The sequence below is a fragment of the Phalacrocorax aristotelis genome, chromosome 7 (assembly GCF_949628215.1).
Source record: "Phalacrocorax aristotelis chromosome 7, bGulAri2.1, whole genome shotgun sequence".
Taxonomy (NCBI): Eukaryota; Metazoa; Chordata; class Aves; order Suliformes; family Phalacrocoracidae; genus Phalacrocorax; species Phalacrocorax aristotelis.
The window spans coordinates 37,495,948-37,523,869 of record NC_134282.1 but is presented as its reverse complement, the minus strand read 5'-3'; the positions used below and the strand labels follow the sequence as shown (position 1 = coordinate 37,523,869).

Here is a 27,922-nt window from a genome sequence, read left to right as displayed (position 1 = left end):
TCCTACTGATTTTAACTCCATCTCCTGAGACCTGTTTTCCTTTAAATCCTACTTCACCAAATGAAACCATTTTCCAGTTGCCACTCTCCTGATAATGAAGAAAAAAAAAAAAAAAAAAAGAAAAGAGAATGACTTGTTGACTTGGAGGTTGGATTGACTGGAAACCTGCTACTGCTTTATATAATCACAGAAGCATTGTTTCTCCTCAATCAACCTCTTGGAACTGAGTATTGGGAGAGAAAAAAGGCGGACTATGGCCTGCCTCATCAACACTGTATGGCTGAGCCATGGCAATTTCTCTGCATTCAGAGAGCTACTTGGTTTGTCGCCCATCTGTGCTTCTTACCAGCAGCTTCTCAAGGGTGAGGGGTGGGCAGGAAAAAGAATGGAGAGCGTCAAAGACACTGAAACATGCAGAAGTCTGTGCTTTGCTAAGTGATTACTTCTGCATCGTGAAATGCCAGCAGAGTAAATCTGACCTCTGTACAAGAGAAGACAATTAAGGAAAAAGAAAAATGACTAGGGGAAATTCTCCAATGATTTAATGAGGTGGGTGGGAGAATATATTTTGAACCATAGACAGTAAGTCTTCTGTCACTCAAACTATATATCTATAGCCCAGATGTCAGTGAAGATTTTTTTTAAAAAAATAGTTACTGAAAATCTCTTGTTAGAGGAAGACAAAAAAGAATTAAACCATCTTTCTTGTTTTTCAGAGATGCTCTAAGTGGAAAACATGGTGATTATAAGATGAGCTGTCACTCAGCTACAACCCACTCAGTTCTATTACTGCTCACTACAGCTGCTTTAACATTCAGTCAGCTCAGTTACCTTGTATATTCATTACATGCACAACTTCTCAAATGTCCCTTATCACACTGGGCAATCCTTGCCCTCAGAGTCCAAACTGGTTTGATCTCTTTTTGCTTTATTGGAATTTAGGACTGAATTGTGAAAAGGAGTAGGAACCGTGCTTCCATATCATTTGAATTCCTGCACCACACACATTTTCCTCTGCCCTTCCTTTCGTTCTCTAGAAGACCAAGGTTATACAGTACAGTGCACCATTTGCATATCAAAAGCAACAGCACTTTATACAGAAATGAAAAGCAGACACTTTTCTGGTTTAAGTGACTAAGAGCTTAAGACATGAAAAGAATTTCCTTTCTCTGAATCTGTAACTCCAAATTCAGGTGTAAATCAGTTCATTGAGACTGGTTCAGACAAATATCTTAAGAATATCCCCCACTACCACTGTTACCTGATACTTATTTGCCAAAGAAAGAGTTCATTTTCTTTCCAGACCCTTTCCTTCTGGAGCAGTTAGAGAAATCACCGTCTTACATGAAAGAACATAATTAAGAAAAATGTGCAAACAAGTTCAAAGGGCATAAAGAAAATTCTTATTTATCTCAAGTTACATGCAACTTGTCTGAACAGCACTACCCCACTTACTGGGGTACTTCAAGGTCTTTTTTTCAGCTGGCCACTGTGGCGTCAGATGTGTGAGATTTTGTTATTAAAATAAGCAGTATGACTCTCTGCTCTACCTTATACAATCTAGCAAAAGAACATATATACAGAACACTGTTCCAGGTTACTGTAACTTCATTAAACTCCTAAGTTTCTTCATGGAGGTGCCTTTTCTCAAGCAAAGTGTTCAACACTCTTGCGAAGAGCATACACATGAGCTATTAATGCAGAATAGCTAGCACACCATGAACTCTGAGCTAACTTGTGGCCTTCATCAAGCTCCAAGAGACACAGACTGGATACTATATTATGGCAGCCCATTTTTCTCAACATGAGGCAAAAATGATTCAAGCACAAGCTATATTACCTGCTAAAAGTCAACATGCCCCTAACTGTATTACACCTAACCTTTACACCCTCAGTGCATCAGATCAACCTCTATTAACCTAAAAGCAGCATCTACCCTCCAGAAAGCAGATAGACAAATAAATACATAAATACAAAGATTTTCATAGTTCTGTTTCTGGGAATAACCCTTCCTGCACCTTAATATGGGTCCGCAGGCTAGTGCTTGGCATACTAACAGGTGAGACTAAGGATGCAAGCCATCCTATCCTTATAGATGGCCAGTTATTGTGCCTCACAAGTTGTTCCCCTACCCTTTTTACTGTTCGTCACATACATCAGGTAGATGAGTGCATGAAGGCTTTAAAAGGGGTAAGAGAGGGATTAAACCATGTTCCCTCTCCCCCATAACATAACTGTGATTTGTGACATCAATTTTAATTACTTCCCTATCTAGAAACAACGTACCTGGCCACCCACACGCCCTAGACAGAGTGATGAGGTGGGAACAGCAGAATGAATGACTCAGAGAAATACCAGCTGTTTACTGCAGCATCTCACTACTCCCCATGCCAACAGCAGTGGGTGGTGTCTGAGCTGTCCTTGACCCTGCCAAATCCCTCTTCAACTACTTCCTACCATTAGAAATGCTGATGTGTTTCCAAGTCCTACCATGAATGCATTACTGATTTCATGCAGAAGATCAGTCTGCTTCAGATGATTTAAAAGATAAATAGCTAGCAGACAATTCTTATCCTCAAGAGAACCATGCTATATACTATGTATACACCGGATTACACACTTATTTGACTTGTACCAGCCAATCAAGCCAGTTTATCGTTCATGAGTCACCTAAAACCCCTCTTAAATCCTCAGTTATCTGATCTATTTCACTATATGCCTTCAGTTAGAGTCAGATCATTTAACGGAATTGCACTTGATCAGAAACAAGAACCAGGACTTAAAATCAGCCAGTCTCAGCAAACTTCCTTCCATTTTTCATCTATTTCTTAATAAAGCACACAGTGCAACAGCATGCTCATTTAACATAAGAAAAAAGTGTTTGTGAGTACACTGCTATTCGCATAGGAATCTTAATGTTAATCTATTTTCTTTTTAAAATAAATTTTATCAAATTCTCAAACACATTTCTAGACTAATACTCTGTGCCTCACATGAAGCCAACAGCCATGCTGCTACCATGGTTTTACAGAGAAGTGAGGAAATAGTAGATCCATAGAAGACAGATCTCAAACACAGACCATTCCCTGCACTCATGTATCACCACCATTCTCTGTAACTCTTGTAGGATTACAGCTCGTCTGGAACACTATATCCCTTTATTGCACCTCAGATAGTATAATGGAGAACGTCCTAGAAGTGTTAGGTGGATTTAGCTGCTGAAGTCATACATCTTGTGATGAATAAATAATGGTTGCCAAAGTAGATATTGAATTTCTTCTGAATTATTTGGAGAAAACTACACCCATCTTTCTAGAAGGACTTGCTTTTGTGGGTTCTAGATCTCTGCTGATTCTTCCAAGACACTGAAAAGCCTACATCCTACACACATGGGGGGTGGGTGAGGTGCGGGAGGGCGCATAAATCAGGTGTTTGAGAACCTGGCTTCCCCATAGTCTGATTGGACATGTTTCGTTGGCAACAGGCATGAGAAAAGTAGCCATGTTTCAGTACATGTAGTCCTACTGCTTGCCAGACTACACCAAACACAAATGAAGAAACAGAATCTTTCTGTAAAACTTCATAAACTGGTAAGAGATAAAAGGCACACACAACATAAATAGGTATTGACACCTGGCAAAGACCAACGTGATCTAAGGTAGCTTAGCTAACCACTGACAGGTTCACAAAAATAGTCAAATTCAGACCAAGGCTGACTGGATATGAATACGTTAGAAGTAAGCACCTTTCATAGCTCTACTTCTCATGAAACATGGAGAAGAAACTTAAAACTCCCAATTCAAACAGCATATACAAACCTCTTCAAAGAAGATCACAAGTCAGCAGTCAAAACTACCTTTTATGTACTGCACCATCTTCAGTCCAATCCTGCCTTTCTGTCTGTCTGCCTGATGTATTCAGAGGTTGTTGCTGGAGTCACTTCCTCTTGTCCATCCTTTTTAACTAATGTAATTCAACTGAATAAAATAAGCTATTTCTGCAATAGCAGGAAGACACATACTGAACTCTGGAACACCAAATATACCAATTCACTTTATTCAGTGTATATAAATTTTACACAGAATACCTCACTGTAACTGACTGACATTACAACAGAACAAATAATTCAGTAATCACACCTGCACCCAGAACAGTCTGTCTTGTTCAGGACTGAGATCATCCAGAAAGGGGAATCTGCAGTGCAGCTGCTGTACTTTACATAAATACAGAGCTGCCATGGAAATGTCAATGCTTGCTTCTTCTCCTTCCCTGTCCCTTCCCCCCCCCCCTTTTTTTTTTTTTTATACTATAACTTTCCTATATACTTTGGAAAACTAAAAAATTCTATCCCACACTGCCTTTTGTGGGCAGCTGTTTTTTTTTTTTTAATATGCGAATGAACTACATCACAAAATTATTTCCTAGTGTAAAGACCAGATCTATCTGATTATTTTATTATGATACTAACAGAAGGTTCTTAACTGGTTTTGTAGCCTAAGAAACAAAATTTTAAACTGCCTAACTCTAGTTTTTCAAAAGTAGGCAAGACAGAGTTTTAAAGGAAAAATTCCCAACAATTCAGAGAAGTGTGACAAATTGATGTTTTATGATTACATGGTCATAGCCTTTTGGTGGCAAAATGACCCAGTGTTCACTCACTTCGTCACGATGCTAAGTTCTTCTCCAGGACTCACCCTCCTCCTCCACATTTGTCATTATACTAAACAAATAGCTTACAATAATGGAGAATAGTTACTGCCATTTCTTATGTGCTAAACGTATATTCTTTTCACAACATCCTATATGTATCACATTTATAATAAGCATTACTTGGTAAACACCTCCTCAGTACTTGCCAAAACCACATTCTATACATTTCCCAAGCTATGCTGGTAAAGTATGAAATTAAGATTTAATGTGCAGGATAACCAACCTTGATCTTGAGCTACCAATCTTGGTAGCTATCTAGTTGATAGCTACCATTTAACAGAGAAAGTCTAAAAATTTTGCAATGCAAACATTTAGTAAACCCCAAGATAACTCATGACATATGTATCTGAATGTGTTATTAACCTACATCAAAGCACATTCAATCTCTCCTTTTGTAAACAGCTCTGCAAGAATGCACCTTTTTTACTCTGGTTCCTCAAACAAGTTGCAAAAGATAAATAACAGATGCTTAAGTATCAGCCAGTCTAGGTGTCCTAACTGAGCCAAAGCCCCTCACTGAAGCAAGCTGGGAATCCTGCTTCAATAAGTGTTCCTAATGGGACCCATTCAAGTTCTCATATACACTGGTAAAATAAGCAGGAAGCTCAACAACAACAAAAAGGAAATATATTTGCACATTTCAATGCATTAAAATAATGCAGGACTTTCATTCTTCTCTATTCAAGCTCCCGTGTATATGTAAAAGAGGATGAAGTAGTAAAATTTTCCATTTCAGCTATGGATTGTGCTAGAAGCAGCATCAAAAGATGGAAATGCCAGTCCAGCCACATGTTAGGGAGTCAACAGAACTTGATCTACATCAGTCATTAACCCTACTGTAAGCCATGCAGTTAAAGCCTAAAGGATTTATTTAAAATTCTTACTAGCAGCTGACAGACAACTGACAACACAGAAATATAACATTTCATTTAACTTATCCATTGGCTTATTCCACTGAGTCGCAGATATTTTAGCAAACGAAAGAGAAAAGAAGTTCCATAATTTTAGGGTGGGGGATGGGAAACCTGTTTATAACAAATGGTCTTTGCTTTATTAATTTCTACCAAAAATTAAGAGGCATTAATTAAAAAAAAAAAAAGATCTAGTTATCTTAAGTAGTAAACCACTCTTGGTTCATTACCTTGTGTACCTCTTCATTCCCCTCTCCCACCCCCTTTTTTTTTAATATATGGGGGGGGTGTGGGGTGTGTGTGTGTGTACCATGTGTTGCTGTTAGAAACCAATAAGAAATTTTCTAGAGGACATTCCTTATTATCCATCCAGCTTTCTCCCCCCTAAACTTATCAACTTACCAATTCTCTTCTTTCTCTGGTAGATAGAAGTCAAATTACAACAGAATTTGACTGAGAACAGACATTGGATACATGTACCAAATGTATCTCTTTCTAGTTTTATGTTACATGTATTAAGCAGTATATAATAAAATGCAACTAGAAAAAACTATAATAATCCATAAAATACACTGTAAGTTAATAATGTTCCATTTCATTTAGAAAGCCTCCCAGCACCATTGATTTCATGCCTTTATTTAACCTGCAAGGTCTTGAGAAATTAATAATTTTCTTTTTTTCAAGACAAAAAGAGCATATTGTGAAAGAGGTAGAGATGACAAACGGCAAGAGTTTAACAAAATCACACCTTTCCCAACTCTTCACAGTGGTTCAGATCAATCTGTCACATATCCCATTGGCAGTGTGGAGAAAGATAACACTCTGCCAGGTATCTTGAACTTGATCCCACTCAGGTTTGTTCCTTTGCCAGCTGCATTCAAGGTGTGTGTAATTACCAGCAGGTGAACCAGTCATTTACAGAAGCACTTTTGAAGTGCCTGAGATTGTACCAATGAAATCTTTCAAATAACCAAATACAACATTTCAAAATACAGTCACCTGCTGCAGTGATAGACAAAGTAATGACTTATGATCTGCTGTGCAAAGGTCAAATTAGAGAACAAAAGACCTCTGAAAACTGGTAGTACAGATCAAAGTGATTCAAAAACACTGAGAAGATATTACTAACACCTAACTTAAGTAAGCTGGAGTTTTCAACATAACAACTTGGCCAACAGCAGAAGTGTATCAGAAACTAAACTGAGTACAATGGCATGTATTAGCTTTAAAGATAAATATTTACAGTTTTTTTGCATTTCAGTTTGCTAAATATTTCATTTTGTTTATCCTTTCTGTCTGAAATACATAGTGTAAGCAAAAAAGTTGGAAAGTGATGAGCTATGCTCTGTTTAGAAAGGACAGAAAGTGTGATGTAAAACCATAGAATCATCAAAATGTTAAGGTTGGAAAAGACCCTTAATATCATCGAGTCCAACCGCTAACCTATCACTGCCAAGTCCACCACTAAACCATATCCTCAAGCACCACATCTACCCTTCTTTGAAATGCCTCCAGAGATGGAGACTCCACCACCTCCCTGGGCAGCCTGTTCCAATGCCCGACAACCCTTTCAGTGAAGAAGTTTTTTCTAGTGTCCAACTTAAACTTCCTCTGGCGCAGCTTGAGGCCATTTCTTCTTGTCCTATTGCTTGTTACTAGGGAGAAGAGTCCGACCCCCACCTCGCTACAACCTCCTTTCAGGTAGTTGTAGAGAGCGATAAGGTCTCCCCTCAGCCTCCTCTTCTCCAGGCTAAACAACCCCAGCTCCCTCAGCCGCTCCTCATAAGGCTTGTTCTCTAGACCCTTCACCAACTTTGTTGCCCTTCTTTGGACATGCTCCAGCATCTCAATGTTCTTCTTGTAGTGAGGGGCCCAAAACTGAACACAGTACTCGAGGTGCAGCCTCATCAGTGCCCAGTACAAGGGCACTATCACCTCCATCACCTTCCCTGGTCCTGCTCGCCACACTATTCCCGATACCAGCCAGGATGCCATTGGCATCCACTATTGCCTGATAACATATATATTCTCATAATATTCTCATAATCGGGGGGGGGGGGGGGGGGCGGGCATAACCTTTACCCTAATTATAAGGGACTGAATTCTGCTCGAGGACAAAATATTCCCAAACTTTACCTAGCTAAGTTTGATCAACTCTACCCTACCTTACCATTGAAAGAAAATTGATCTTGTATGTTAGTTAGAAGACTATCCTTTTATGTTGTCTGTTGACTAATGAAGAATCACATATACAGCAACTTCTATATAAGTTGTAAACTTCAGTAAAATATATCATCCTTCCAGAAAAGACAAAGGTGTTCCATAATGATACTGGTGTAGCATCTTTACATATGAATAAAATGAAAATGCATCCAGAGCGCACACAGCCTAATGTTCAATAGGAAGATTGTCATCCTGGACAAGTAAAAAAGCTGTTCAAGAATAGAACAGAGTCTCTGCCTAAAAACCCCAACTGGAGCAACTGTATTACTGAATAGAAGGCCACTGGACAGCACAGGAAAAAACAGACCCGATTTCAGCAGTCAGAAAATATAATGGGGCTTGCAGCTCACATTAATTAAGCTGCAGGCTGGAGTCAAAACAGTGCAAATGACCATAAACAGAGTTTAAGTATTACAGAGTTACAATCTTATTATACCAAATAGCACAAAAGAACCTGCAATGCTGTTTATAAAAAGTTCCCATATAACAAAATTATAACAGTGCCTGGAAAAATGAGCCCTGATCTTCAACTAGATACATCTGTGACATAAGTTAATTGTAATATTTCCTGCTGACACACAAAGTGAAGCAGAAAAACCCACCGTAAGAAGTGGATGAGCTGTCTAATACAGAAGATGAGAAAACAAAATCTAGTTGTTTTCTTTCACTCTCTCTTTTCAGATGTTCATCTGTCAAAGGTGTCAAACAGATAATATGCCAGGGCAGCAACACAGCCAAAAAGGGATACCACATCCTAACCTCCAGACTTGTAACTCTGATTTGCACATGGGGCAACCTAAAGACTGAATTACAGTGCAAACTTTACACTGAACAGAAAAGCTTTTAATATACTATGCAAAACAATAAACAAATTAACACTCCAGCAAATTTCAGGGCACACTGTAGATCATCATTGGGATAGCATTTACAAAAGTCGTAAATTGCTCCAGCAAAGCCCTAGCAGAGATGTACTTTGTGTAGGATAGTCAGATTTTCCCAATGGCTGGTGCTGCTCAGTGCAGACCAAGTATTTCAGAATCAAAACCAAGAACAGGAATCCAAAATTGTGCACACAATTTGCACCATGCTTCAAGAATCTGTATAAGTTTTTCCAGAGAAAATAGGTTTCTAGATTAATGTGTATTTTTTACATCTCTCAGATTACATCTCTGGAATTACTCACTTAGTGTAAAGTGTGTTTTGGTGGGGCAGAGGAGGAGGGTTTTGGGGGAAGGCTCATAATCAAATTATTTCACAGAATCAGCACCACAAAACGTTGTGGCAGGGAGGTTGGCAGGGAGGTCTGGAAGTCACGCTGTCCAGCCTCCCTGCTCAGGCAGGGCCACCTACAGCCAGTTCCCCAGGACTATATCCAGCTTTTAAGTATCTCCAAGGATGGAGACTCCACAATCTCTGTGAGTAACCTGTGCTCAGTCACCCTCACAGTGAAAAAGTCCTTCCTGATGTTCAGACGGCATCTCCTGTGTTTCAGTTCATGCCCATTGCCTCAGCAGTTCCTAGTCACTTATTTTTACAGAACGCTGTCACTCCTAAAGCTTTAAGAACCCCAAATAGACAAAGCAGTTAAAAAAAGGTTATTAAAAACTCAAGGAAGCAAATGAGGACAATGACATTTAACCGCAGCCAAATGAGAATTCGAAGCTTAAAAAGCCACAACTTAAACAGAACCTTACAGACTAGAAGAAGGGAGCATCTCTGAAGAGAGATATTGGTCCAGGACTGCATGTACATGTGGCCACCAATAATCACATGGCTCTGCAAGCAGATCCAGCTTCATTGCTGCCTTGCACATCCACACAGCTATCTCACCGTCTCCTTAACATTTCTTGTACTATTCTACCTGGCACCAAGCAGAAAACTGACTTGGACCATATGCTGCCTACTGCAATATGGTCCCTTCCCCATCCCCAGTATTTCTAGTTAGGTTCTCTAGAAGCTGCTGCATTGGGAATTGAATAAGCGAAGAAACCTTTAACTATGTCTTACACTGTCATTTAGGATTTTCCCAATACAAAAACAAACCCAGCATTTAGGTCAGATGGGACGCAAAGTTCTCTGTCTCATGCGAGCTGGATTTAACAGCCATGTGCAAATCACTCCTACTGCACATACATAATACATCTGATCTGAATGCATCCTGTCAAAACATCTAGGATTTCTGTGCATCTGTAGCTCCAGAGGAACTATGACTCCAACTGAATGTCCCATGGCCTGATTAGAGCCACTACAAGAATTCCCAGTCAACCATTCAAAGTCCTCACAAAGCACCCAGACAAGAACCAACCTCACCTAACTGCCAGAAACACAATCCCAGAGGATCCCAGAGAACAAATCACTAAAGCAGGACAGAAAGCCCTTCTTAGGGCTTAGGTAGAAGCTGAACTTTATGAGAATTAGTCATTCTGACATTGGCTTCAGGAAGAAAGAATTGTCTCTGTAGGGACTTCAAAGTCTTCAGAATACAAATGGCAAAATTTGATATATTATAACGCTGCTTTTATTGGGTTTTGATTTACCTAGAACTTTAAAGCCTTTGTGTGTGTTTACCAATGAACAGAAAATAAAATTGCTCTTCCTACTTAGCTTCACCCTTAAAAATGATTTAGGCAACACAGTCAATATTCTCCTGATACTCGGAAATTCTCACTCTAGAAAAGTGCTTTCTATTGCTGAAGCAGATATTAACCAATATATTCCAAGAAAAGCTAAACAGGGAGCTCATTCTATCTCCATCTCCCTTATAAGAACATTTCTTAACAATAGGAAGGCACTTCTTGCTGGAGAAGGAGAAAAAAAAAATCTCTACCATCTTTCACGAGGAATGCCTTGTATAGATTAGCTTTAGGATTTTGTGCACATCTATGTACCACAGACTTTACAAAAACTGTCAACATCACAGTAAAAAGAAACCTCTGGTTCCATAATTCTGTGTTCCATCTGAGACATCAAAAAGAAAACACAATTCCAGTTCTAAGGTCTGTTTATAGGGGCAAACCAAATATTAAGAATCATATTAGACAAGCAAAGATCCCAAACCACAAACTCCCACTACGTAAACTGAAGCAAGGGTCCTACCATATGAATAAACATCGAAGAAAGTCTGAGGGGGAAGTTAACTGAACTGCAACCAGTTCTTCCCTAGAATATATTAACATGTCTAGGTGACCAGAAAGAAACGTCAATAATATAAGCTGAAACAAGATTTTTGCTTAATTTTTGTGTGAATTCTTACAGAATTCCACCAGATAAGCTGTCTAAAAAAAGCTTTTACAATCCACCCTGGCACATGCACCTTCATCATTTTATGTACATTTAGCACCTTAGTTTGCTTTTCTAACAAGTAAAGGTTTTAAAATTTTTTCCAAACATGAAATAGCAGAGAACTGCCTGGCAGCTCAGTGAAGGCATTTGCTCCCGAATGAATACTCATAGCAAATACTAATAACATAGATATTTGTTCTTGGAGAAGGCCAGGATTTACTCCATTGGTAATCTTGTCCCCCATGGATTATTCCAAGTACACAGACAATTGGAGCCAAATAGAACAGCTTGCAGACCCAGCATCTACCTAAACAATGCTTCTCTTGACCTTGGCAGGCACTTAACAGATCCAGTTGAGGGCTGTAAGCACTGATATCCAAAAACACTGCAGTGCTACCTGTCTTGGAGAGATCTAGAGCAAGTTACTGAAAATTGCTGATCAATCACTAGGTGGTTAAGCTAAAGCCACTATTAAAAAAATTTATATGCTTCAACAAGGAAAACAAGTCATCTTCAACAACTAAGCAGAAAAGAATAGAAACAAACAAAAAAAAAACCACGGAATTTCCCTCAACCCTGCATTTCCTGCTTTCTGTTGGCTTAGAGTACCACATGAAAACACAACAGAAAAGGATGGAGTTTTTATCTAAATCAGTAGTGAAGTTCCTCAATCAGATAATGTGAAGTTGAGCAGGCTGCTTGTGAGCACATAAGATTTCCTATAAAAGAGTCCTGCTGGAGTAAGGTTTTCAGCGATATCTCAGGCAAACCCTTGAAATGTTTTTTAAAACCAGATAATTAGCATAATATAGATACTTTATATATAACCAAATACATTCTCTACATTTTTATACTAATTTCTCAAATATTCTTTCTAGATTCTCTAGAGTATCTAGAGTCCTTGAATTCAGTTTAAAACAATGTTTAGTTATTGCAATGGATTTAAAAAACCAATACATTATCAAATGAAAAAAAGGGTCAAAAGATCTTTAGCAAATCTAGGTGCACCTGATGCTGTTCTGTGGATCAGAAAACCACCATCATCTACTGTATGCTGTTTGTAGTTTACTGGAATTTTCCCGTTATTATATCTATGCAGTGTGCCAGGGGAGAGATGGTAGCAAGGTGCAAAATACGTAATGGACATAGATCAGCTGCATGATAGGGAACTTGAATATTTTTACTCCGTATCCAAATTTATGCCAAGAATTTAGGAACAGCCACTCACATTACCCCAGAACCATGAGCTCTTAGGAAAAGCAGGTATTTTTACAAACAAGTATATATAAAACAAATACATATTAGCATATTCCCAGATACTTTTTATAATTTAATTTTTTTAAATACACGGGAGGGGAAGGGATTTCTCTTCTTTCTTTGGTCATCTCCAGTGACAGCCATAACTGGCCATACTGAAAAAGGAAGGTAAAACACAGAAGTGGTGAAAGGTATTTATACCATGCTATGCCAAATGAAGAAAAAAAGAAAAGGGGTCAAAAATTACCAGAGATGTACACAACAGAAGTCTGTACTATGTCCTGTAAAACCTCACGGTGGTCATAGGTTTTTCTTCAGATGGACTACCTTGAATTTGTATGTGTACAAATTCATACTATGAAAGACTTCCTCTGAAAAAAAAAAGTCCACAAATTTCCTTACTCATCCAATTAGTCACACTGAACAATGTCAATACTGAGAAAGCTTTTGTTCTTAATCAGTCTTTTTTTTTTTTCATTAAATGCAATGACCATAGGAATACCGAGTTTCAACAAAACAGCAAAACTGTTTTTTTCAGCTGTCAAGATCTGTAATGCTAAAAATCATAACTAGGGAGCTGCATTGAATCCATACTGAAAACTTGGTCAAACCATTGCTTTTTAAACCTGAACAGACAATTCATTGTTATTCTGAAATTTCACTGAATGTGGACCAGAACAATAGAAGTTACAGCTGAACTCATAACAAAAATAAACTGAAATACTTATTGTTCCTTCAGCTCCCTGGACTGTTAACAAAAATGTAACAGAAAGGTGTTTACTGGTATTTGGGTATGGGGTTTTTTCCCCTCCCCTTTTGCTGCATTTTTCTTACAACCACCAAGGAGTTTGTTTTTTTTTTGGACAAGCAAAAAATATAATTTTTCCTTCTATTTAAATTAATTCAGAAAACTCCAAATTTTAAGGAAATTATTCATAAAGGATTCATCATAGTTTTGTAAGGAATGAAGGGGAAAAACTAAACAAGGTTCTTCTAAAGCCAGAGTTTCAACCAATTAAATTTGTCCCGACTAATATCAACAGTATAAAAATTGCTATTTTATCCTCTTATAAGCTTTAGAATAATATCTGAAGTAATTCAGATATTCAGTAATTCAGAGGACAGTAGTGTCATTCAGGGACTCTGATCATCTAGCTCCTGTATAAGAAAAGGCAAAGGAATTCGTTCTGTCATCTCTGTACCAAGCCCATGACTCTCATTTGAGCTACAAAATTAAGTTTAGCAAGAAAATAAGCACTTATTTAAAGACTTCACCTGATGGAAAACCCATCAGATTCCAGATGGTTAATTAGACCTGCCACTGAAAATCTGGGAAACTTGCTTCCAGTCTGCTTTGTCTAGCTCCAGTTTCCAAGTCATGGATCTCATTATACCATCCCTGTCCTAGACTTAAAAATATACTCCTACTATCAGAAGTTGTCTTCTCTGTTCTGGTAATTTTAGACAATAATTGAATCTCCTCTTATCCCTCTTTTGCATAAAGTAAATAGTTTGAGTTTTGGAAAGCTTGTCTTGTTAGAGCAGATTATAGAAACTCATTGGTTCAGGTTGTATCTCACACATATGCAGATTGCGGCTCCTAAAGGACTGAAAAACTCAGTAGATAAATAACAAAAGATTTACCCTGAGGTTTTAAAAATGCACTTTTACAGCCTGGTACAGTCATACCTTAGTGTTGCAAGCAGCAAGCAGGACTATGCATGACAGTACAGAACATTTGGGCATTCAGAACAAGGACCCTGGTAGTCACACTTGAGAATCATTACAATCTCTTTTTCCTTCTCAAGTGTTCAATGGCATTTTGCACAGTGACAGCTGAGGACACTATTAAATGGAGTTACATGTTCACCTTGCCTGTTTTAACCTGTGGACCGTCAGGCATGGTAGTGGGTTTTATTTTTTAAGACATTTTCTTTGTTGGGAAGTAGTTAGTGCATCTCATAAGAAGGCACAATTTATTTTTTATTCATAAAGGGCAGCCTGAGGCTGATGGGAAAACACTTCAGTTATAAATACGGACCTGTTCGAATTGCAGAATATTGTCCCTCACACTTGCATGGCTCTTAGTAAGGGTGGGGCATGAGCCTTCACAGATCTCAGATCTCACACATACCTTTCCAAAACAAATCTCACAGTTTTGTGAAGGGGCTTCCTATTTCAGCCGGTACAACAAACAGAACTTCCAAATACAACAAACATGTACTGAAATTGAAGAGGAACTGATAAACAGGAAGTCAACTGATCTTCAGAAACAGTCAGAAATAGAAAAATATTCTGTGGACACTCTTCTCAGTGATGTCAGAAATGCTCAAGTTATAACCTTCAGATTGGGACCTAATAAGTCTCTTAACTACAAAAGGCTGCATTGTAATAAGTACACACAAGGTACTGAGCTATGAAACGACAGGTAAATTTTCTTTTAGCACTTCCTAACTTCTCAGTCTTTGGATTTCCAGCCATAATCGCCTGCTAGTGTAGCTCTTGAAGTATGGACTTTTTTACTGTTTGCTTATTATACAAATATATAAATCTCAGCCTTTTATGTACATATTACAGAACAACAGAACAGTCTTTACTATGTTGTGTGGCTAACAGGGAATGCCTTTTTCAGTCAAACTCCTGGAAATGTTGATGAAGTTTCATTATCAAGCATGTTCTGAAACCACATAAAAACCAGTTTTCATTGTGCTACTGGAATAAAACCCAAGAAAACAACACGAAAAATCTGTATCTTGATCTTTAGATCTCAAAAAGGATTCTACCAAGCCCCTAGAAAGTTTATCTTATTTATAATTATGTATATAGGAACTATCGATAACAGCAGGTAACCCAATAGTGGGGTACAGTTAATGGGTTTTAAATCCGAAAATGATTAATATCTTCATTGCCATGGCATCCAGCAAACAATGAAATGGATCCTAGTATGTGCTTCTTTCTCTCTGAAGGCAAAATGGCAACAATAAAACCCTGCTCTATTCTAGTTGTTGTTATAGTCCAGAAGGGAGAGCTGCTCTGCAGGAAGATCTGGATAGGCTGGAAGAGAGGGCCAGCAAGAACCTTATGGAGTTCAGCAAGGAGAAGTGTAAGGTCATGCACCTGGGAAAACATAATCCGTGAGTGCAGCACAGACTGGGATCCACCTGGCTGGAGAGCAGCTCTGTGGAAAGGGACCTGCGCGTCCTGGTGGACAGAAAGCTCAACATGAGCAAACAGTGTGCTGCTGCGGCCAAGAAGGCCAACAGGATGCTGGGTTGCATCAAAAAGGGCATCGCCAGCAGAGAGAAAGAAGTCATTGTCCCACTCTACTCAGCGCTTGTCAGGCCACACCTGGAGTACTGTGTACAGTTCTGGTGCCCGCTATACAAAAAGGGTGTGGACAGGCTGGAAGGGGTCCAGAGAAGGGCCACCAAGATGATCAAAGGACTGGGAAGCCTGCCATATGAGGATAGGCTGGGAGAACTCGGTTAGTTCAGCCTTGAGAAAAGGAGGCTCAGAGGGGATCTCACCACCGTGTACCAGTACTTAAGGGGTAGTTACAAAGAAGATGGGAGACTCCCTTTTTACATGGAGTCACATGGAGAGGACAAGGGGGAATGGACACAAGTTGCTCTTGGGGAGATTCCGATTGGACACGAGAGGAAAATTTTTCACATTGAGGACAGTCAACCGTTGGAATAATCTCCCCAGGGAAGTGGTTGACTTGGCCATGTTGGACACCTTTAAGAGTCGTCTGGACAGGGTGCTGGGCCATCTTGTCTAGACTACGCTCTTCCTAGAAAGGTTGGGCTAGATGATTCCTGAGGTCCCTTCTAACCTGTGATTCTGTGATAGTTGCACCCAAGCAGACATGCTTCCTCCATTTCTCACAGAATCAACCTAGATATTCTGTCTGCCATTTTCTGCAAAAAAGAGAATCACTGATTCCCTCTACAGAATCTACTATCTCCTGGCCACTTCTCTGAAGATTTTTGAAAGCTCATCAGAAGAAACACTTAAATGACAGAGGCAAAGTTCTTTGGACAACTGAACCATTGCTATAATACTGATTTGCAAAGGCAGGCTTTGGCACCCAGAAAGCATAAGTAAGATATCATCGCTCTGCAAGTTAATTGGCTTTCAAATATTAACAAATGACAAGAATAGCAGAATTTTGCTCACTGAAGACACCGACACTGTATATACATTTAATAAGGAGTCCATATCACGGCCAGTCTGACTTTGCTCCAAAACACTAGGTGACAGCTATCAGCTATTCTTGGCTAGCCTTTAGGGCACCACTATCTTTCAAGAAGTGAAAGCAATTATCTCAACTTCAGCTAGAAACATGTTGATCTACTTCACTGATTTTCAAGATCTTTCTGGCTGAAAAGAATGAGAAGCTCAAGACTGCTACCAAACAAAACAAAACAAACAAAAAAATGACGAGAACAGAGATAGACGCTAGTGAAGAAAGAAAACCAGAGTGCTCTGGATATCAACAAAATGAAGGGCATAGCAGCTTGTTCCTCTTTTGCAGCACTCTTACTGAATGATTTTGATGGGGCAAATAACTTCTACTCTAAGTAATACCACAGACACTGTAAAAACAATGATATTTTTTTGCAAGTAGTCAACCTTTTAGTAAACTGAGCACTTAAATTCAACAGGATTTTTCCAGTGTCTAAATATCAAAATATTTAGTGTATCATACTGTATCTGACAATCAGTTGTTTCTCTAACAGTGGACAAGGTTGTCTGGGAAAGCTGCAAAGACAGCTGTTACTAAGCCTGGAGGAAAACTTGTGTTTCAGTATTCCAAATTACATCTAATGGTCATAGCTCATAGATGGGATTGTTAAAATTCTTTTCCTTTACATGACAATTGGACCATGTGATAACTATTCCACAAATATGAATGTGTTAATGATTGCAAGGAAAACCAGCTCTCATAAAACTTGCATAAATAATACGGTCCCTGTCCCCAGTAAGGAGCAAGTGGACTGTACATTGAAAAGGTATATACATGTACACAGAGGATGATGGAAAAGGAATTAACAAGCGGTCTTATAGCTACTCAAATACCTAATTCGATCCTTTGTTCAAAACCTTGGAAATACACAGCATTAGCTATTTAACACCTCAGCAGAAGCCTTTTCTCCCCTCAACTTCAGGAACAAACATGTCAAAAATTGCTTGGACTTTGATACTCCACAAACTAACACACTGTGCTATAGCAGTATTCTCTGCCATGTTCTAATTTTCCCTGCTTTTTAATTTAGAGAGATGTTAGCGGTCAAAATATGTTTCAAGTTTGAAGATAAGAAAACACCTTCTAAAATTAACACTCAAAATAGCTAAACAAACAAATAAAGTTGCTGCCTTTGTGGACCAGTAATTCATACGGAATCAGTCAGAAAATATATTGCCAGAGATGTAAATATTACTGGAAAATAAGCTGACAAACCAAGTTATCAACATACAGTCCCAAAAGCCTCTTGGCCTTTGTTCAATCAATCAAACTATTGAGAAGACATAATCCTTCTGAGATACAGAAGACAGAAGAGCAGGGAAGGGGAAAAGAAAATGTCAGATTACATTAAAGTTACCAGAAATAACATTGTTATTTATAGGAATTCCTCCACCCAATTACTAGAAAGAGAAACAAATAAAAAGTTTCTTGAAACATAACAGCTACTAAATCAATTTAGTAAAGTAGATAAAATTAATAGCTATTGCAGTAACAGAAATATTTCATTAGATAGTAAGTTGCTAAATTCATTTCCCTGCTAAAAGATCACAGTTTTAAGTCTCCAAAGCTCAGTATTTTCGCTTTTGTATTAAGTACATCTTTCACTGACTACAGCTGTAGCTCAGCTTTTAGAGAGAGACAATTACAAGTGCAAATCCAGCAGTGAAAAGCTATACGTGTTTTTTCAAAAACAGCTCCTGAGCAAAACCAAATCCTACTGTCAGAGAGCAGGAACGCCCTGTGGGAACAGAATTTCCGTCCACCTCTCTCTTCAGGAATAGTAAATTTCTAGAGTATTGCATCAATAGTTATTTGCTTTAGTACCTGAAAAAACAGCTTAGCTCAACAATCAAAACTACATTCTCGAACACCCACAAAACCACACCTACACACTGTAGGCAAAATGTATGTGTGTACCATGAAAAAAATAATATAACAATTTCTGATAGATGAGCAATCTTTTTAGCAAAATAAGTGTTATCATTTAATTATCAGATTTGTACAACATTTGTATAGATACTAAATAAAATTTACTGGACTTTCAGTCTCAAGCCCCCAGCTTAAACAGGCCCTGCACGACTAACCCAATCCCCTTCTATGACCAAGGGGCCTGCTTAGTGGATGAGGGAAAGGCTGCAGATATTGTCTACCTGGACTTTAGTAAAGCCTTTGACACTGTCTCCCACAGACTTCTCCTGGAAAAACTGGCTGCTCATGGCTTGGACAGGTGTACTCTTCAATGGGTAAAAAACTGGCTGGATGGCTGGGCCCAAAGGGTTGTAGTGAATGGAACCAAATCCATTTGGCAGCCAGTCATGAGCAGGGTTCCCCAGGGCTCAGTATTGGAGCCAGTTTTGTTTAATATCTTTATCAAAGATCTATATGAGGGGATCGAGTGCACCCTTAGTAAGTTTGCAGACATCACCAAGTTGGGCGGGAGTGTTGATCTGTTCGAGGGTAGGAAGGCTCTGCAGAGGGACCTGGACAGGCTGGAGCAATGGGTCGAGGCCAATTGTTTGAGGTTTAAGAAGGCTCAGTGCTGGCTCCTGCACTTGGGTCACAACCACCCCATGCAACACTACAGGCTTGGGGAGGAGCGGCTGGAAAGCTGCCCAGCGGAAAACAGCCTGGGGCTGCTGGTCAACAGCCAGCTGAACATGAGCCAACAGTGTGCTCAGGTGGCCAAGGCAGCCAACAGCATCCTGGCTTGTATTAGGAATAGCGTCGCCAGCAGGAGTAGGGAAGTGATCGTGCCCCTGTACTCGACACTGGTGAGTCCATGCTTGAATACTGTGTTCAGTTTTGGGGCCCTCACTACAAGTAGGATGTTGAGGTGGTGGAGCTTGTCCAGAGACGGGCTGCAAAGCTGGTGAAGGGTCTAGAGAGCAAGCCTTATGGGGAGAGGTTGAGGGAACTGGGGTTGTTCAGTCTGGAGAAAAGGAGGCTGAGGGGAAACCTTATCACTCTCTACAACTACCTGAAAGGAGGTTGTAGTGAGGTGGACATCAGTCTCTTTTCCCAAGTAACAAGCAATAGGACAAGAGGAAACAGCCTCAAGTTGCACCAGGGGAGGTTTAGATTGGATATTAGGAAAAATTTCTACACCAAAAGATTTGTCAAGTACTGGAACAGGCTGTTCAGGGAAGTGGTTGAGTCACCATCCCTGGGGGTATTTAAAAGACACGTAGATGTAGTGTTTTGAGACATGGTTTAGTGGTGGATGTAGTAGTGTTAGGTTAATGGTTGTACTTCATGATCTTAAATATATTCTCCAACCTAAAGCATTCCATGAAGTATCCGTTACCCATTGTTACAAATACTTTTTACTACTATTTTTTATGGCATCCTTTCAGAACACTACAGCAAGAAAAAAAAAATCATAGTTGGGTTCAGATTTTCTGGTTGCTTTGATTTAGAGATTTTTCACTTGGATAGCTGTCAAATATCAATTCCCACTTTAGCCCGCAGCATTTTAAACTCTGAGCCTTAACTATCAGATTTTGTTCTCCATTACATGGAATCTCCTATACCAAAGTTGATTGTTTTTCAGAAAGACGTGTTATCAAACTCAACAGCTCTTTCTAACGTAAAAACACACCATTCAATTAAAACCACCTTATGTTCTCAGTATTTGAAATTGTTTAAGATTGTATAATCTGGCCTACTGAAAAAAAAAAAAAAAAAGAATAAACTATTCAAAACCAGTCTTAGAATATCCACCCAAAATAAAAAACCTATAAGAAATGTACTCCACGAATTTTTATCTTGTCCTGAAAAGTTTTCTACATAATCTATTTATCCCATTATCTGGACTACAACCCAAATGGATATTCCATCTGCCATCTAATAGCTGTAGCCATTAATGGTGTTTCTGATTAGACAAAAGTACATATTCCTCAGATAAACAATTATATACAATCATGTAAATCAAGCTCCTTTGGGCTTTATAAAAGGTGGAAAAGTAAAATTTTTTTTGCCAAAAAGTATTCATCAGAACTATGATAAAATAAAAATGGTGTGAGACAGCAAGCTGGAACTTTTAACAACTCTACTGCTTCTCGTACTCTGGAAGAAATGGAAGTTATACTAGTGATTTAAAAAAAAAAGGCTTTTATTCATCATGAACTGTGAGCGTATTTTGTAGCCTTAACTTCTCTAATGACTTAGGGAAATGCTTAGTGATCATGTTCATCAGAATATGCCTACGGGCCTGTAGCAATATGCTTACACACACTTTCAGTTTTCTGATACAAAACTACTGCTTCATTTTGGGGGCTTTGCCCAAGAGAAGGCTTATGAAACGTCACATACTTTTATCTATGTATTTTGTGCCTTAATAACTACGTAGGGTCATTGTACAGCCTTTGATACATACAGTAAAAAAAAAAAGTATCATTAGTAACAGAAATTTCTGAGAGAACTGGGACTCCTGAGCTTGTTTATGGCTTTGGAAAGGTGGGGGATGACAGATTTTGCTGACATTTGCTCTTGGATGGCGTTGAAACATGAAACAGAAATGGTTTGTGAAACGTATATTTTTTCTTCACAGCACTGGAGAATAACACTACCCTCTTCCCAAATTACACATAAAAATGAAAGAATGCTTTATAATGGCTGCTTGCCACAAAGCTCATATAAATGGTTTCTAGCCATCACTGTCTGGCCCAAAGCTTAATTCCACTCAGCTGCTGAGAATAAAGGATAGTGATTAAAGGAATACAGTGCCACTGCAAACACTATTTTTCTGGTATACTATAAACAATATCATAGATTAGCATCCCTAACATATTTTGGAATTCTAGTATGTGGCTGCAGTATAGCCCAACCCAGGAATCTGGCTGCTAGACTATAGTCTACATTTGCTTGTATATTTGAAGACTACTGGTTTCATATAAAGCTGCATTGATCTGATTTTAATACCTTCCAGTCCAGAATGTGCCTGATCTGATTTCTAATGCTGAATTGCAGTAACAGGTTGAATATGCAATTGTGCTGAGCTATCAGGTAAAACTGAATATATCAAAGACTATTTTCCCTTCCAAAATACAAGGAACTCTGTCTGTCAGTTTCTGCTCTGGATAGATGTAACTCTCTCTTTTATTTGAAGATGCTTTCTTGATTATGAAATCTGAAAGATTCACTTCATATTGTAACTTTTACTTTACAATCGAGGCAATGATGGGAACACACAAGTTAACTCCAAAGCAAATCTAATGAGCAACCTTTCTTGGCATAATTTCAAAATTTTGGAGAACATCGGCAATAATGTATGTAATATTATATTTTTAATTTTTATTAACAGTGTTCTTTTTGATACAAAGATTTTCACATCTTACTTCTATCAGATATTGTTCAGGCTTTTACCTCAAATTCCCTTCAGTAACATCCAGCTTGATACATACCTAATAAACTGCCCCATCTAAAGAGATTTATCAGTTCAATTTTACAGCTTCATTGATTTTTGAAGACTTCAATGGCTTTTATGCAGTGTCCCCTCAGACCTAGTCGCAGCACTTTGACCAATTTCCTTCCAAGACTCGACCATGTCATGACAATAAATTTCTTAGTCACGACTAAGATTTTATAAACAAGTTCCAGAAAAGACCGTTTCACTTGGGAGAGTAACTTTTTAAATTAAAATAAACAAAGCAAAGAAATTGTTTTAGTTTGCCTGAACTAAAAGGAAGAGTTCTAATGGATTTGCAGTTATACTCAAAATGTCCCATTCACGTTTTTCCCCTTTCCCATTTCCCCCATGAGCCTTATCTATTAATCTCCTTTATGATTGAAAACTTTGGAACAAATAGAGACACCCACAGTAAGTTTGACCTACAGCAGCCAATTGTAAATTTCTGATTATAGGAGTAAATAGGCTCTGCATTGTGTATCCGATTCAGAATTTGATTTTAATATCAGGAACTGCAACATACATACTTTCTGAAGCAAAATGAGTGAAAAATGAATAAAGCAATTTGAGCCCATCTCAAGACAGAGAGAAGTGCTATTAATTTCAGTGGGAGGGAGAGGCTCAGAGAAATGACAGTAATGAAAGCAGGGACAAGATGAAGCTCTTGGGTTCCAGTCCAAATCTTTCAAACCCAGTGCTCTAAGTGAGAGCCCAAAGTCTGTATTTAGGTGTCTAAAATTAAAATGGCCTAAGGGGTCACCCATCTGTATTTTCCAGTCAATTTAAAAGACAGTATAGTTACTAGTTGTGTGAAAACACAAATCACTCTCTCTCTCTCTCTCATATACGATATATATCATATATACACCATAATAGATAGTATTCTCAAAATCAAAAACCTTCTTCCAGAAATAAGAGGGCGTGCTTTTTCAGGCTAATCAAGGTAGATTCTTCATTTACCATGGACAGTAACACAACCAATTAACACGTGTTAAGCAGCTGTTCCCTTCCACTTTTTATAAGTTTGGCAATTATCCCCTATACATTCCTTTACTCCCCAGTTAAGTGATTTATCAAGGGAAGAATAAGGTACGATGCAGAATCTGAGTGTTAATCCTCCAAATATTCAGTAAACTACAGTTGAAAATGATTGGAAGTTATAAAACTGCCGCTCTTGGAAGATGTAAAGACAGGTTAATAGGATGTGGACATGTATAAAACATCAAGTTCCAAAGGGTTGAAAAGCATTTAATTTTAAAGCAGCTTTTTTTTTTTTTTTTAGTCCTTCTCTCTTCTCAGTCCTTTGAGAAATTTTTAACAGAACCACAAAATAGAAAGCATTTTCCTGCCCTTCCCAAGCAAGAAAAAAACAGCCTCAGAGATAGATTAGAAAGATGACATACACAATTAGGTGAGAAACCTACTGGGGACTTAATTTCTGTCCCATTTCTACTACACACATCAAAACACAATCCACTGGCTAACTGTGTGTTTTACCCACTTTAAGAAGATGTGGAGCATTACATATCCTGGCTACAGCACCTGACTCTTTAGCTCAAGCTGAAGAGAGATGTGCTGTTAGTATTCCACATCTGCGCTTCAGCACCTGATGTATCAGCCAAGATGGTGATTATCATAGTATAATTTTACAAATATTCTTTATGAGGCAAGAAACATTTTAATAATAAAAGATCTTTGACAATAAGCCAGTAACCACATAGCCACTCAGCAGTAACCTAATTCCCCACAGGGTGTGCGTGTGTGTGTAAACTCAAAGCGGAAAAGAAAAAAAAAAAAAGGCAACACAAGTGCACTGTGCTTGTATTATGCAAAGGCCCTTCCTCATCACCTTATGGAAAAAGCAAGTAGTTTCACAAGGGATATAGTCAGATGTAGGTTAGTTCCTTTTTCAATAAAAGCTTCTTTCTGTCATCCTGGAAGGGCAATGTAAGATTATGGGGCATGATTTTCATCAAGCATTTTGTTTAATGTCCTAAATTATGCAAAACATCTAGAAAGTATACAACTTGCCATTAGTAAGCAGCTACGGTAAATACATTCTCTTATTTTACCTAAAGAAGTAGCCTAGACAAGCTACTACTATATTCCACAATTTTCCGATTTCCTGTGATTGAACAACGAATCAATAAAACATTTTGGTACAGCTATAACTTTGAAAGGATGCTAACTATTTCTTTATTTATAAGGTTTTTCGTGAACCCTAAAGCAAAAAGTCATTGGCACCAAAACATTTTTAAAAACCTAGCATTTAAATGCTCTACCACAACCAAGATAAACTATGTATAAATGCTTCTAAAGCTGCATTTTCCTAAGAGTAACGAGACTGTTTACTTGAAACAATAAATAGCCCGTAAATTGCTTGGCTGACTGGTAATCCACACTGAAAATATCTCACATGAAAAGTGGCTTGAGATTTTGGGGAGAAACTGGAAGATGATTATGGCACTCATACCAGAAAACTGTAGTGGTTGTACAAGTATATTATGCTTTTGGGGAGGTGGGCCAGGGATGAACAAAACTAAAAAACCCAAAATCAAAACAAACCACAAACAAATAAAAAATCCCCAAACCAAAGAACAACCACCCCTCCAAACCCCCCAGACAAAACCCAAACCCAACCACCCCCCCAAAACACTACAAAATAACTCTAAACCAAAAATGAAACACCCATGGGGCAACAATAGAACAAACCCAAACAAATTCAAAGAAAATCCACAATGAAGAGCATAAAAAAGCCCTGCATCATTCCCTCCCTAAAGATCACACTGCCTCCCAAATCTTCTCCCTTGGGAAGTCAGCAGGGCCAGAACTTCGCTATGCACTACAGTCCCACTACTTTCCCTGCTGAAACCTTCGGAAAGACAGCTGAAAGAAAATGGAAGGGCCTACGGAAAAAGATTATGCTGACCACCAGGAATAGCAAGCTATACTGCTCTAGATTTACATGCATACAGAGATGTGTCATGTGCATATAAATACATAACTATATACACTTATGTATAAATATTTATTCTATCCTAACAGTGTATAAACCCCCATATGGCAAACATCCTTCACCACCACAAACACAGAGAAGGCTTATCGTCTAGAACGTGTGTTTTATCTTTGCATAAAAGGGTGATATTTTACTTCTCCAAGGGTTCCTGATCCTTTTTCTCTGATTGATTAAAGTAAACATAAAAATATTAGGACATCTCTTTTGGTTCTGCCACAGAAGTAGAGCATACTGCCTGAGAAATACTTTGTGAATTTTCTTCCAATTGAACATCAGAGGTGCTTTTGATCAGCACTGTGGTAAGCATACATTTTACAACTATTCCTTTGGTTTCAGTCAGCAGCACATTCTTGGAGCTGGCTGAAAGATTCTCAATAAAATTTGATAATCGAAAGCAGAAAGGACACTAAATCCAGAGAACAAACAATGAGGCTCCATATTGTTTTCTCTTGGAAACTCAGGAGGTGCAAATAAACCACTAATTCAAATAAATCAAAATAAATAATTCAAATAATTCAAATAAACCAAAAGCTGCAGAAACAGTGCAAGGAAAGAGCAAGAGCTGAATATCTGCTCCTTGAAAGGCCTATAGCATGAGAAAAAGTTCTCTCATCTCTGGAGCTGTTCTTCATATTCCAAGTGTTTTCTCCTCTACATATCCTGAAATGCAGAAATAATAACCAGAGAAAGTACAGTGTTGCTTCTGCAATACAATCTAAGAAAGTCCCTTAATATTTATTTCAAATAATGGGGCATTTGAATAATAGAAAAAAAAAAAAGATTTGGAATGCTAACAGTGAGATGTACAAGCAATGCTTTTGGACTTTGCACCCTCCAAAATGCTTTGTATTTCTGAGGTCAGTTAGCTCTAGACATGACATAACAGCCAGCTAGACTGCTGGCACTGAAAAGTGAGAGGAAACTTGACCCTTCCCCAGTCCAGCAAAGGGATACCCTCACATTAACCATGCAGGAAGCACCAAAGAAAAGGTCATCAACAAGAAGTTAGATTAAAAGTTAAAAATAATCAAAGTTCACAATAAGAATTAAGACATTTTCTTGCTACTTTAAAAAAAGGCCACCTTCCTTTTTTAAAATTTTACCTGTACATTTCTATACACAGAGTTGATAGGGAAGTCTTTTGCATGATTAACGGACTCTAAAGCTACCTGAAATTTGTCACGTGAAGTACTGCAGCATGTGAAAGTTCTCACATAATATAAAATCTCCAAACAGAGTAAACCCTGAAATTGTCATATGAGATGTAAACTGACAGTCATATGCTATCCCTCCTGTTTCAGAATCAATCCATGTTTGGATTCCTTCCCTACCAAGTAATCTTAGAAATTCCGTTCCTGTAAGAAAGATGCCAAAGCTAGATATTCATGTTAGTCAAGATCAGAGACTATGACAAGGAAAATGAAGATTTTCCTAATGGCATCAAACATAGCTTTTGGCATAAGTATATTAGTCGCTGTCATAGCAAAAAGAATAGCTTCAATTGCAAGTGCTATCACACAGCAGATAATTGGGCATACGTGTGCATCTGTGGGTGAATGTCTGAAACTGAATTTTGAACTCTCAAGCAGAAGACTGGTACTTGCTCGCTGCAATCTGTGCAGGCTGCTTGCAAACTTTGGTAACACCTGGACTAAACAGAAGGATCACATTCTGAACCCTCCAATTAACACAGATGCAGAATGTGCAATTAAAAGGCTGCTCACACATTGTGTTTCTGCACACTGACTATCTAGGGGAAAAACAGGAGTTTGGGTGCCAAAAATCAGGGTACCCAGAAAGTAGTAGTCCTCAGAAAGAAGAAGGGGCCAGGAAAGATCATGACTGGAGAAAAGATTCTGGAAGTGAGGGAAAATCCTAGAGATCAGAGATGCATAGAGACATATGAATGCCAGGGGATGCCCAGGGACCCTGGCCAGTGATGTCCAAGATTGGTAACTACACGGAGATGCACAGCACAAACCAAGGCAACTTTCTACCCAGCTCTTCCGAACTAGCAGTGATCTCCCTACTGGGAACAGAAGTCAAGACCTAATGAATGTACTGCTGGCAGCAGAGCAGGTGAGTGAGTATGCAAAAATGAATTAAGTGTGATAAAAGCTTATATCTTGTTGGTTCTTAAATAAACCCCAGCAAGAGTTGATGGTTGGACTTGATGATCCTAGAGGTCTTTTCCAACCTTAATGATTCTATGATTCTATGTAGCTCTACTACACCCTGGTTTTAGCTCTGTCTCACCTTTGACAGCTGTAATACTCAGTTCCCTGTTCTCCACAGCATGCTGTGGCCTACCTTATGAAGTGTACTACCTATTTACAAAAGTTTAAGCCCATTTTTTATCATTTAAAAAACAAAAACATAAAAAGAGAAGAAGAAATCAAACTCCCCCAAACCAGGAAACAATTACACAATTCAAATTTTGAACTCTATTTGAAGTTTTGCATTCAATCACAAAAGCATTTTGGTAGAAAATGGAAAACACATCCTTTCAACAGAAAAATTAGTTTCATACTGCTAGTTGCTGCTACCTAATAAATCAAAAAATTAAACACTAATCTAAAATTGAAGTTCACAATTAATAAGAAAAAACTTACGGATCCATAGAAGGGTATCAAAGAATTATATTTTATTTCACTATTTCCATTTCATGTATCATGAAAGGAAGCAGGCAGAAGTATAAAAGCTTAGGCAAAAAAAAGAGCATCTTAGACTGTTGGAAGTTAATTTTATTCTGTAATTGGTGAAAAGCTTCTCTAAAAAGATTATAAATGCCATATTAATTTCATTAGGAAAGCTCCCATGGCATATTAATTTAGTTTCTGGCACTGTTATTTCATCTTTTCAGATAT

At 38.4% G+C, this 27,922-nt stretch overlaps 1 protein-coding gene across 6 annotated transcripts in view; it reads right to left on the bottom strand.

Moving 5' to 3' along the window:
• Nucleotides 1–27,922, bottom strand: part of OTUD7A (OTU deubiquitinase 7A) — a 149,070-nt gene that overhangs the window by 107,431 nt on the left and 13,717 nt on the right. The gene's annotated exons all lie outside the window — the stretch shown is intronic.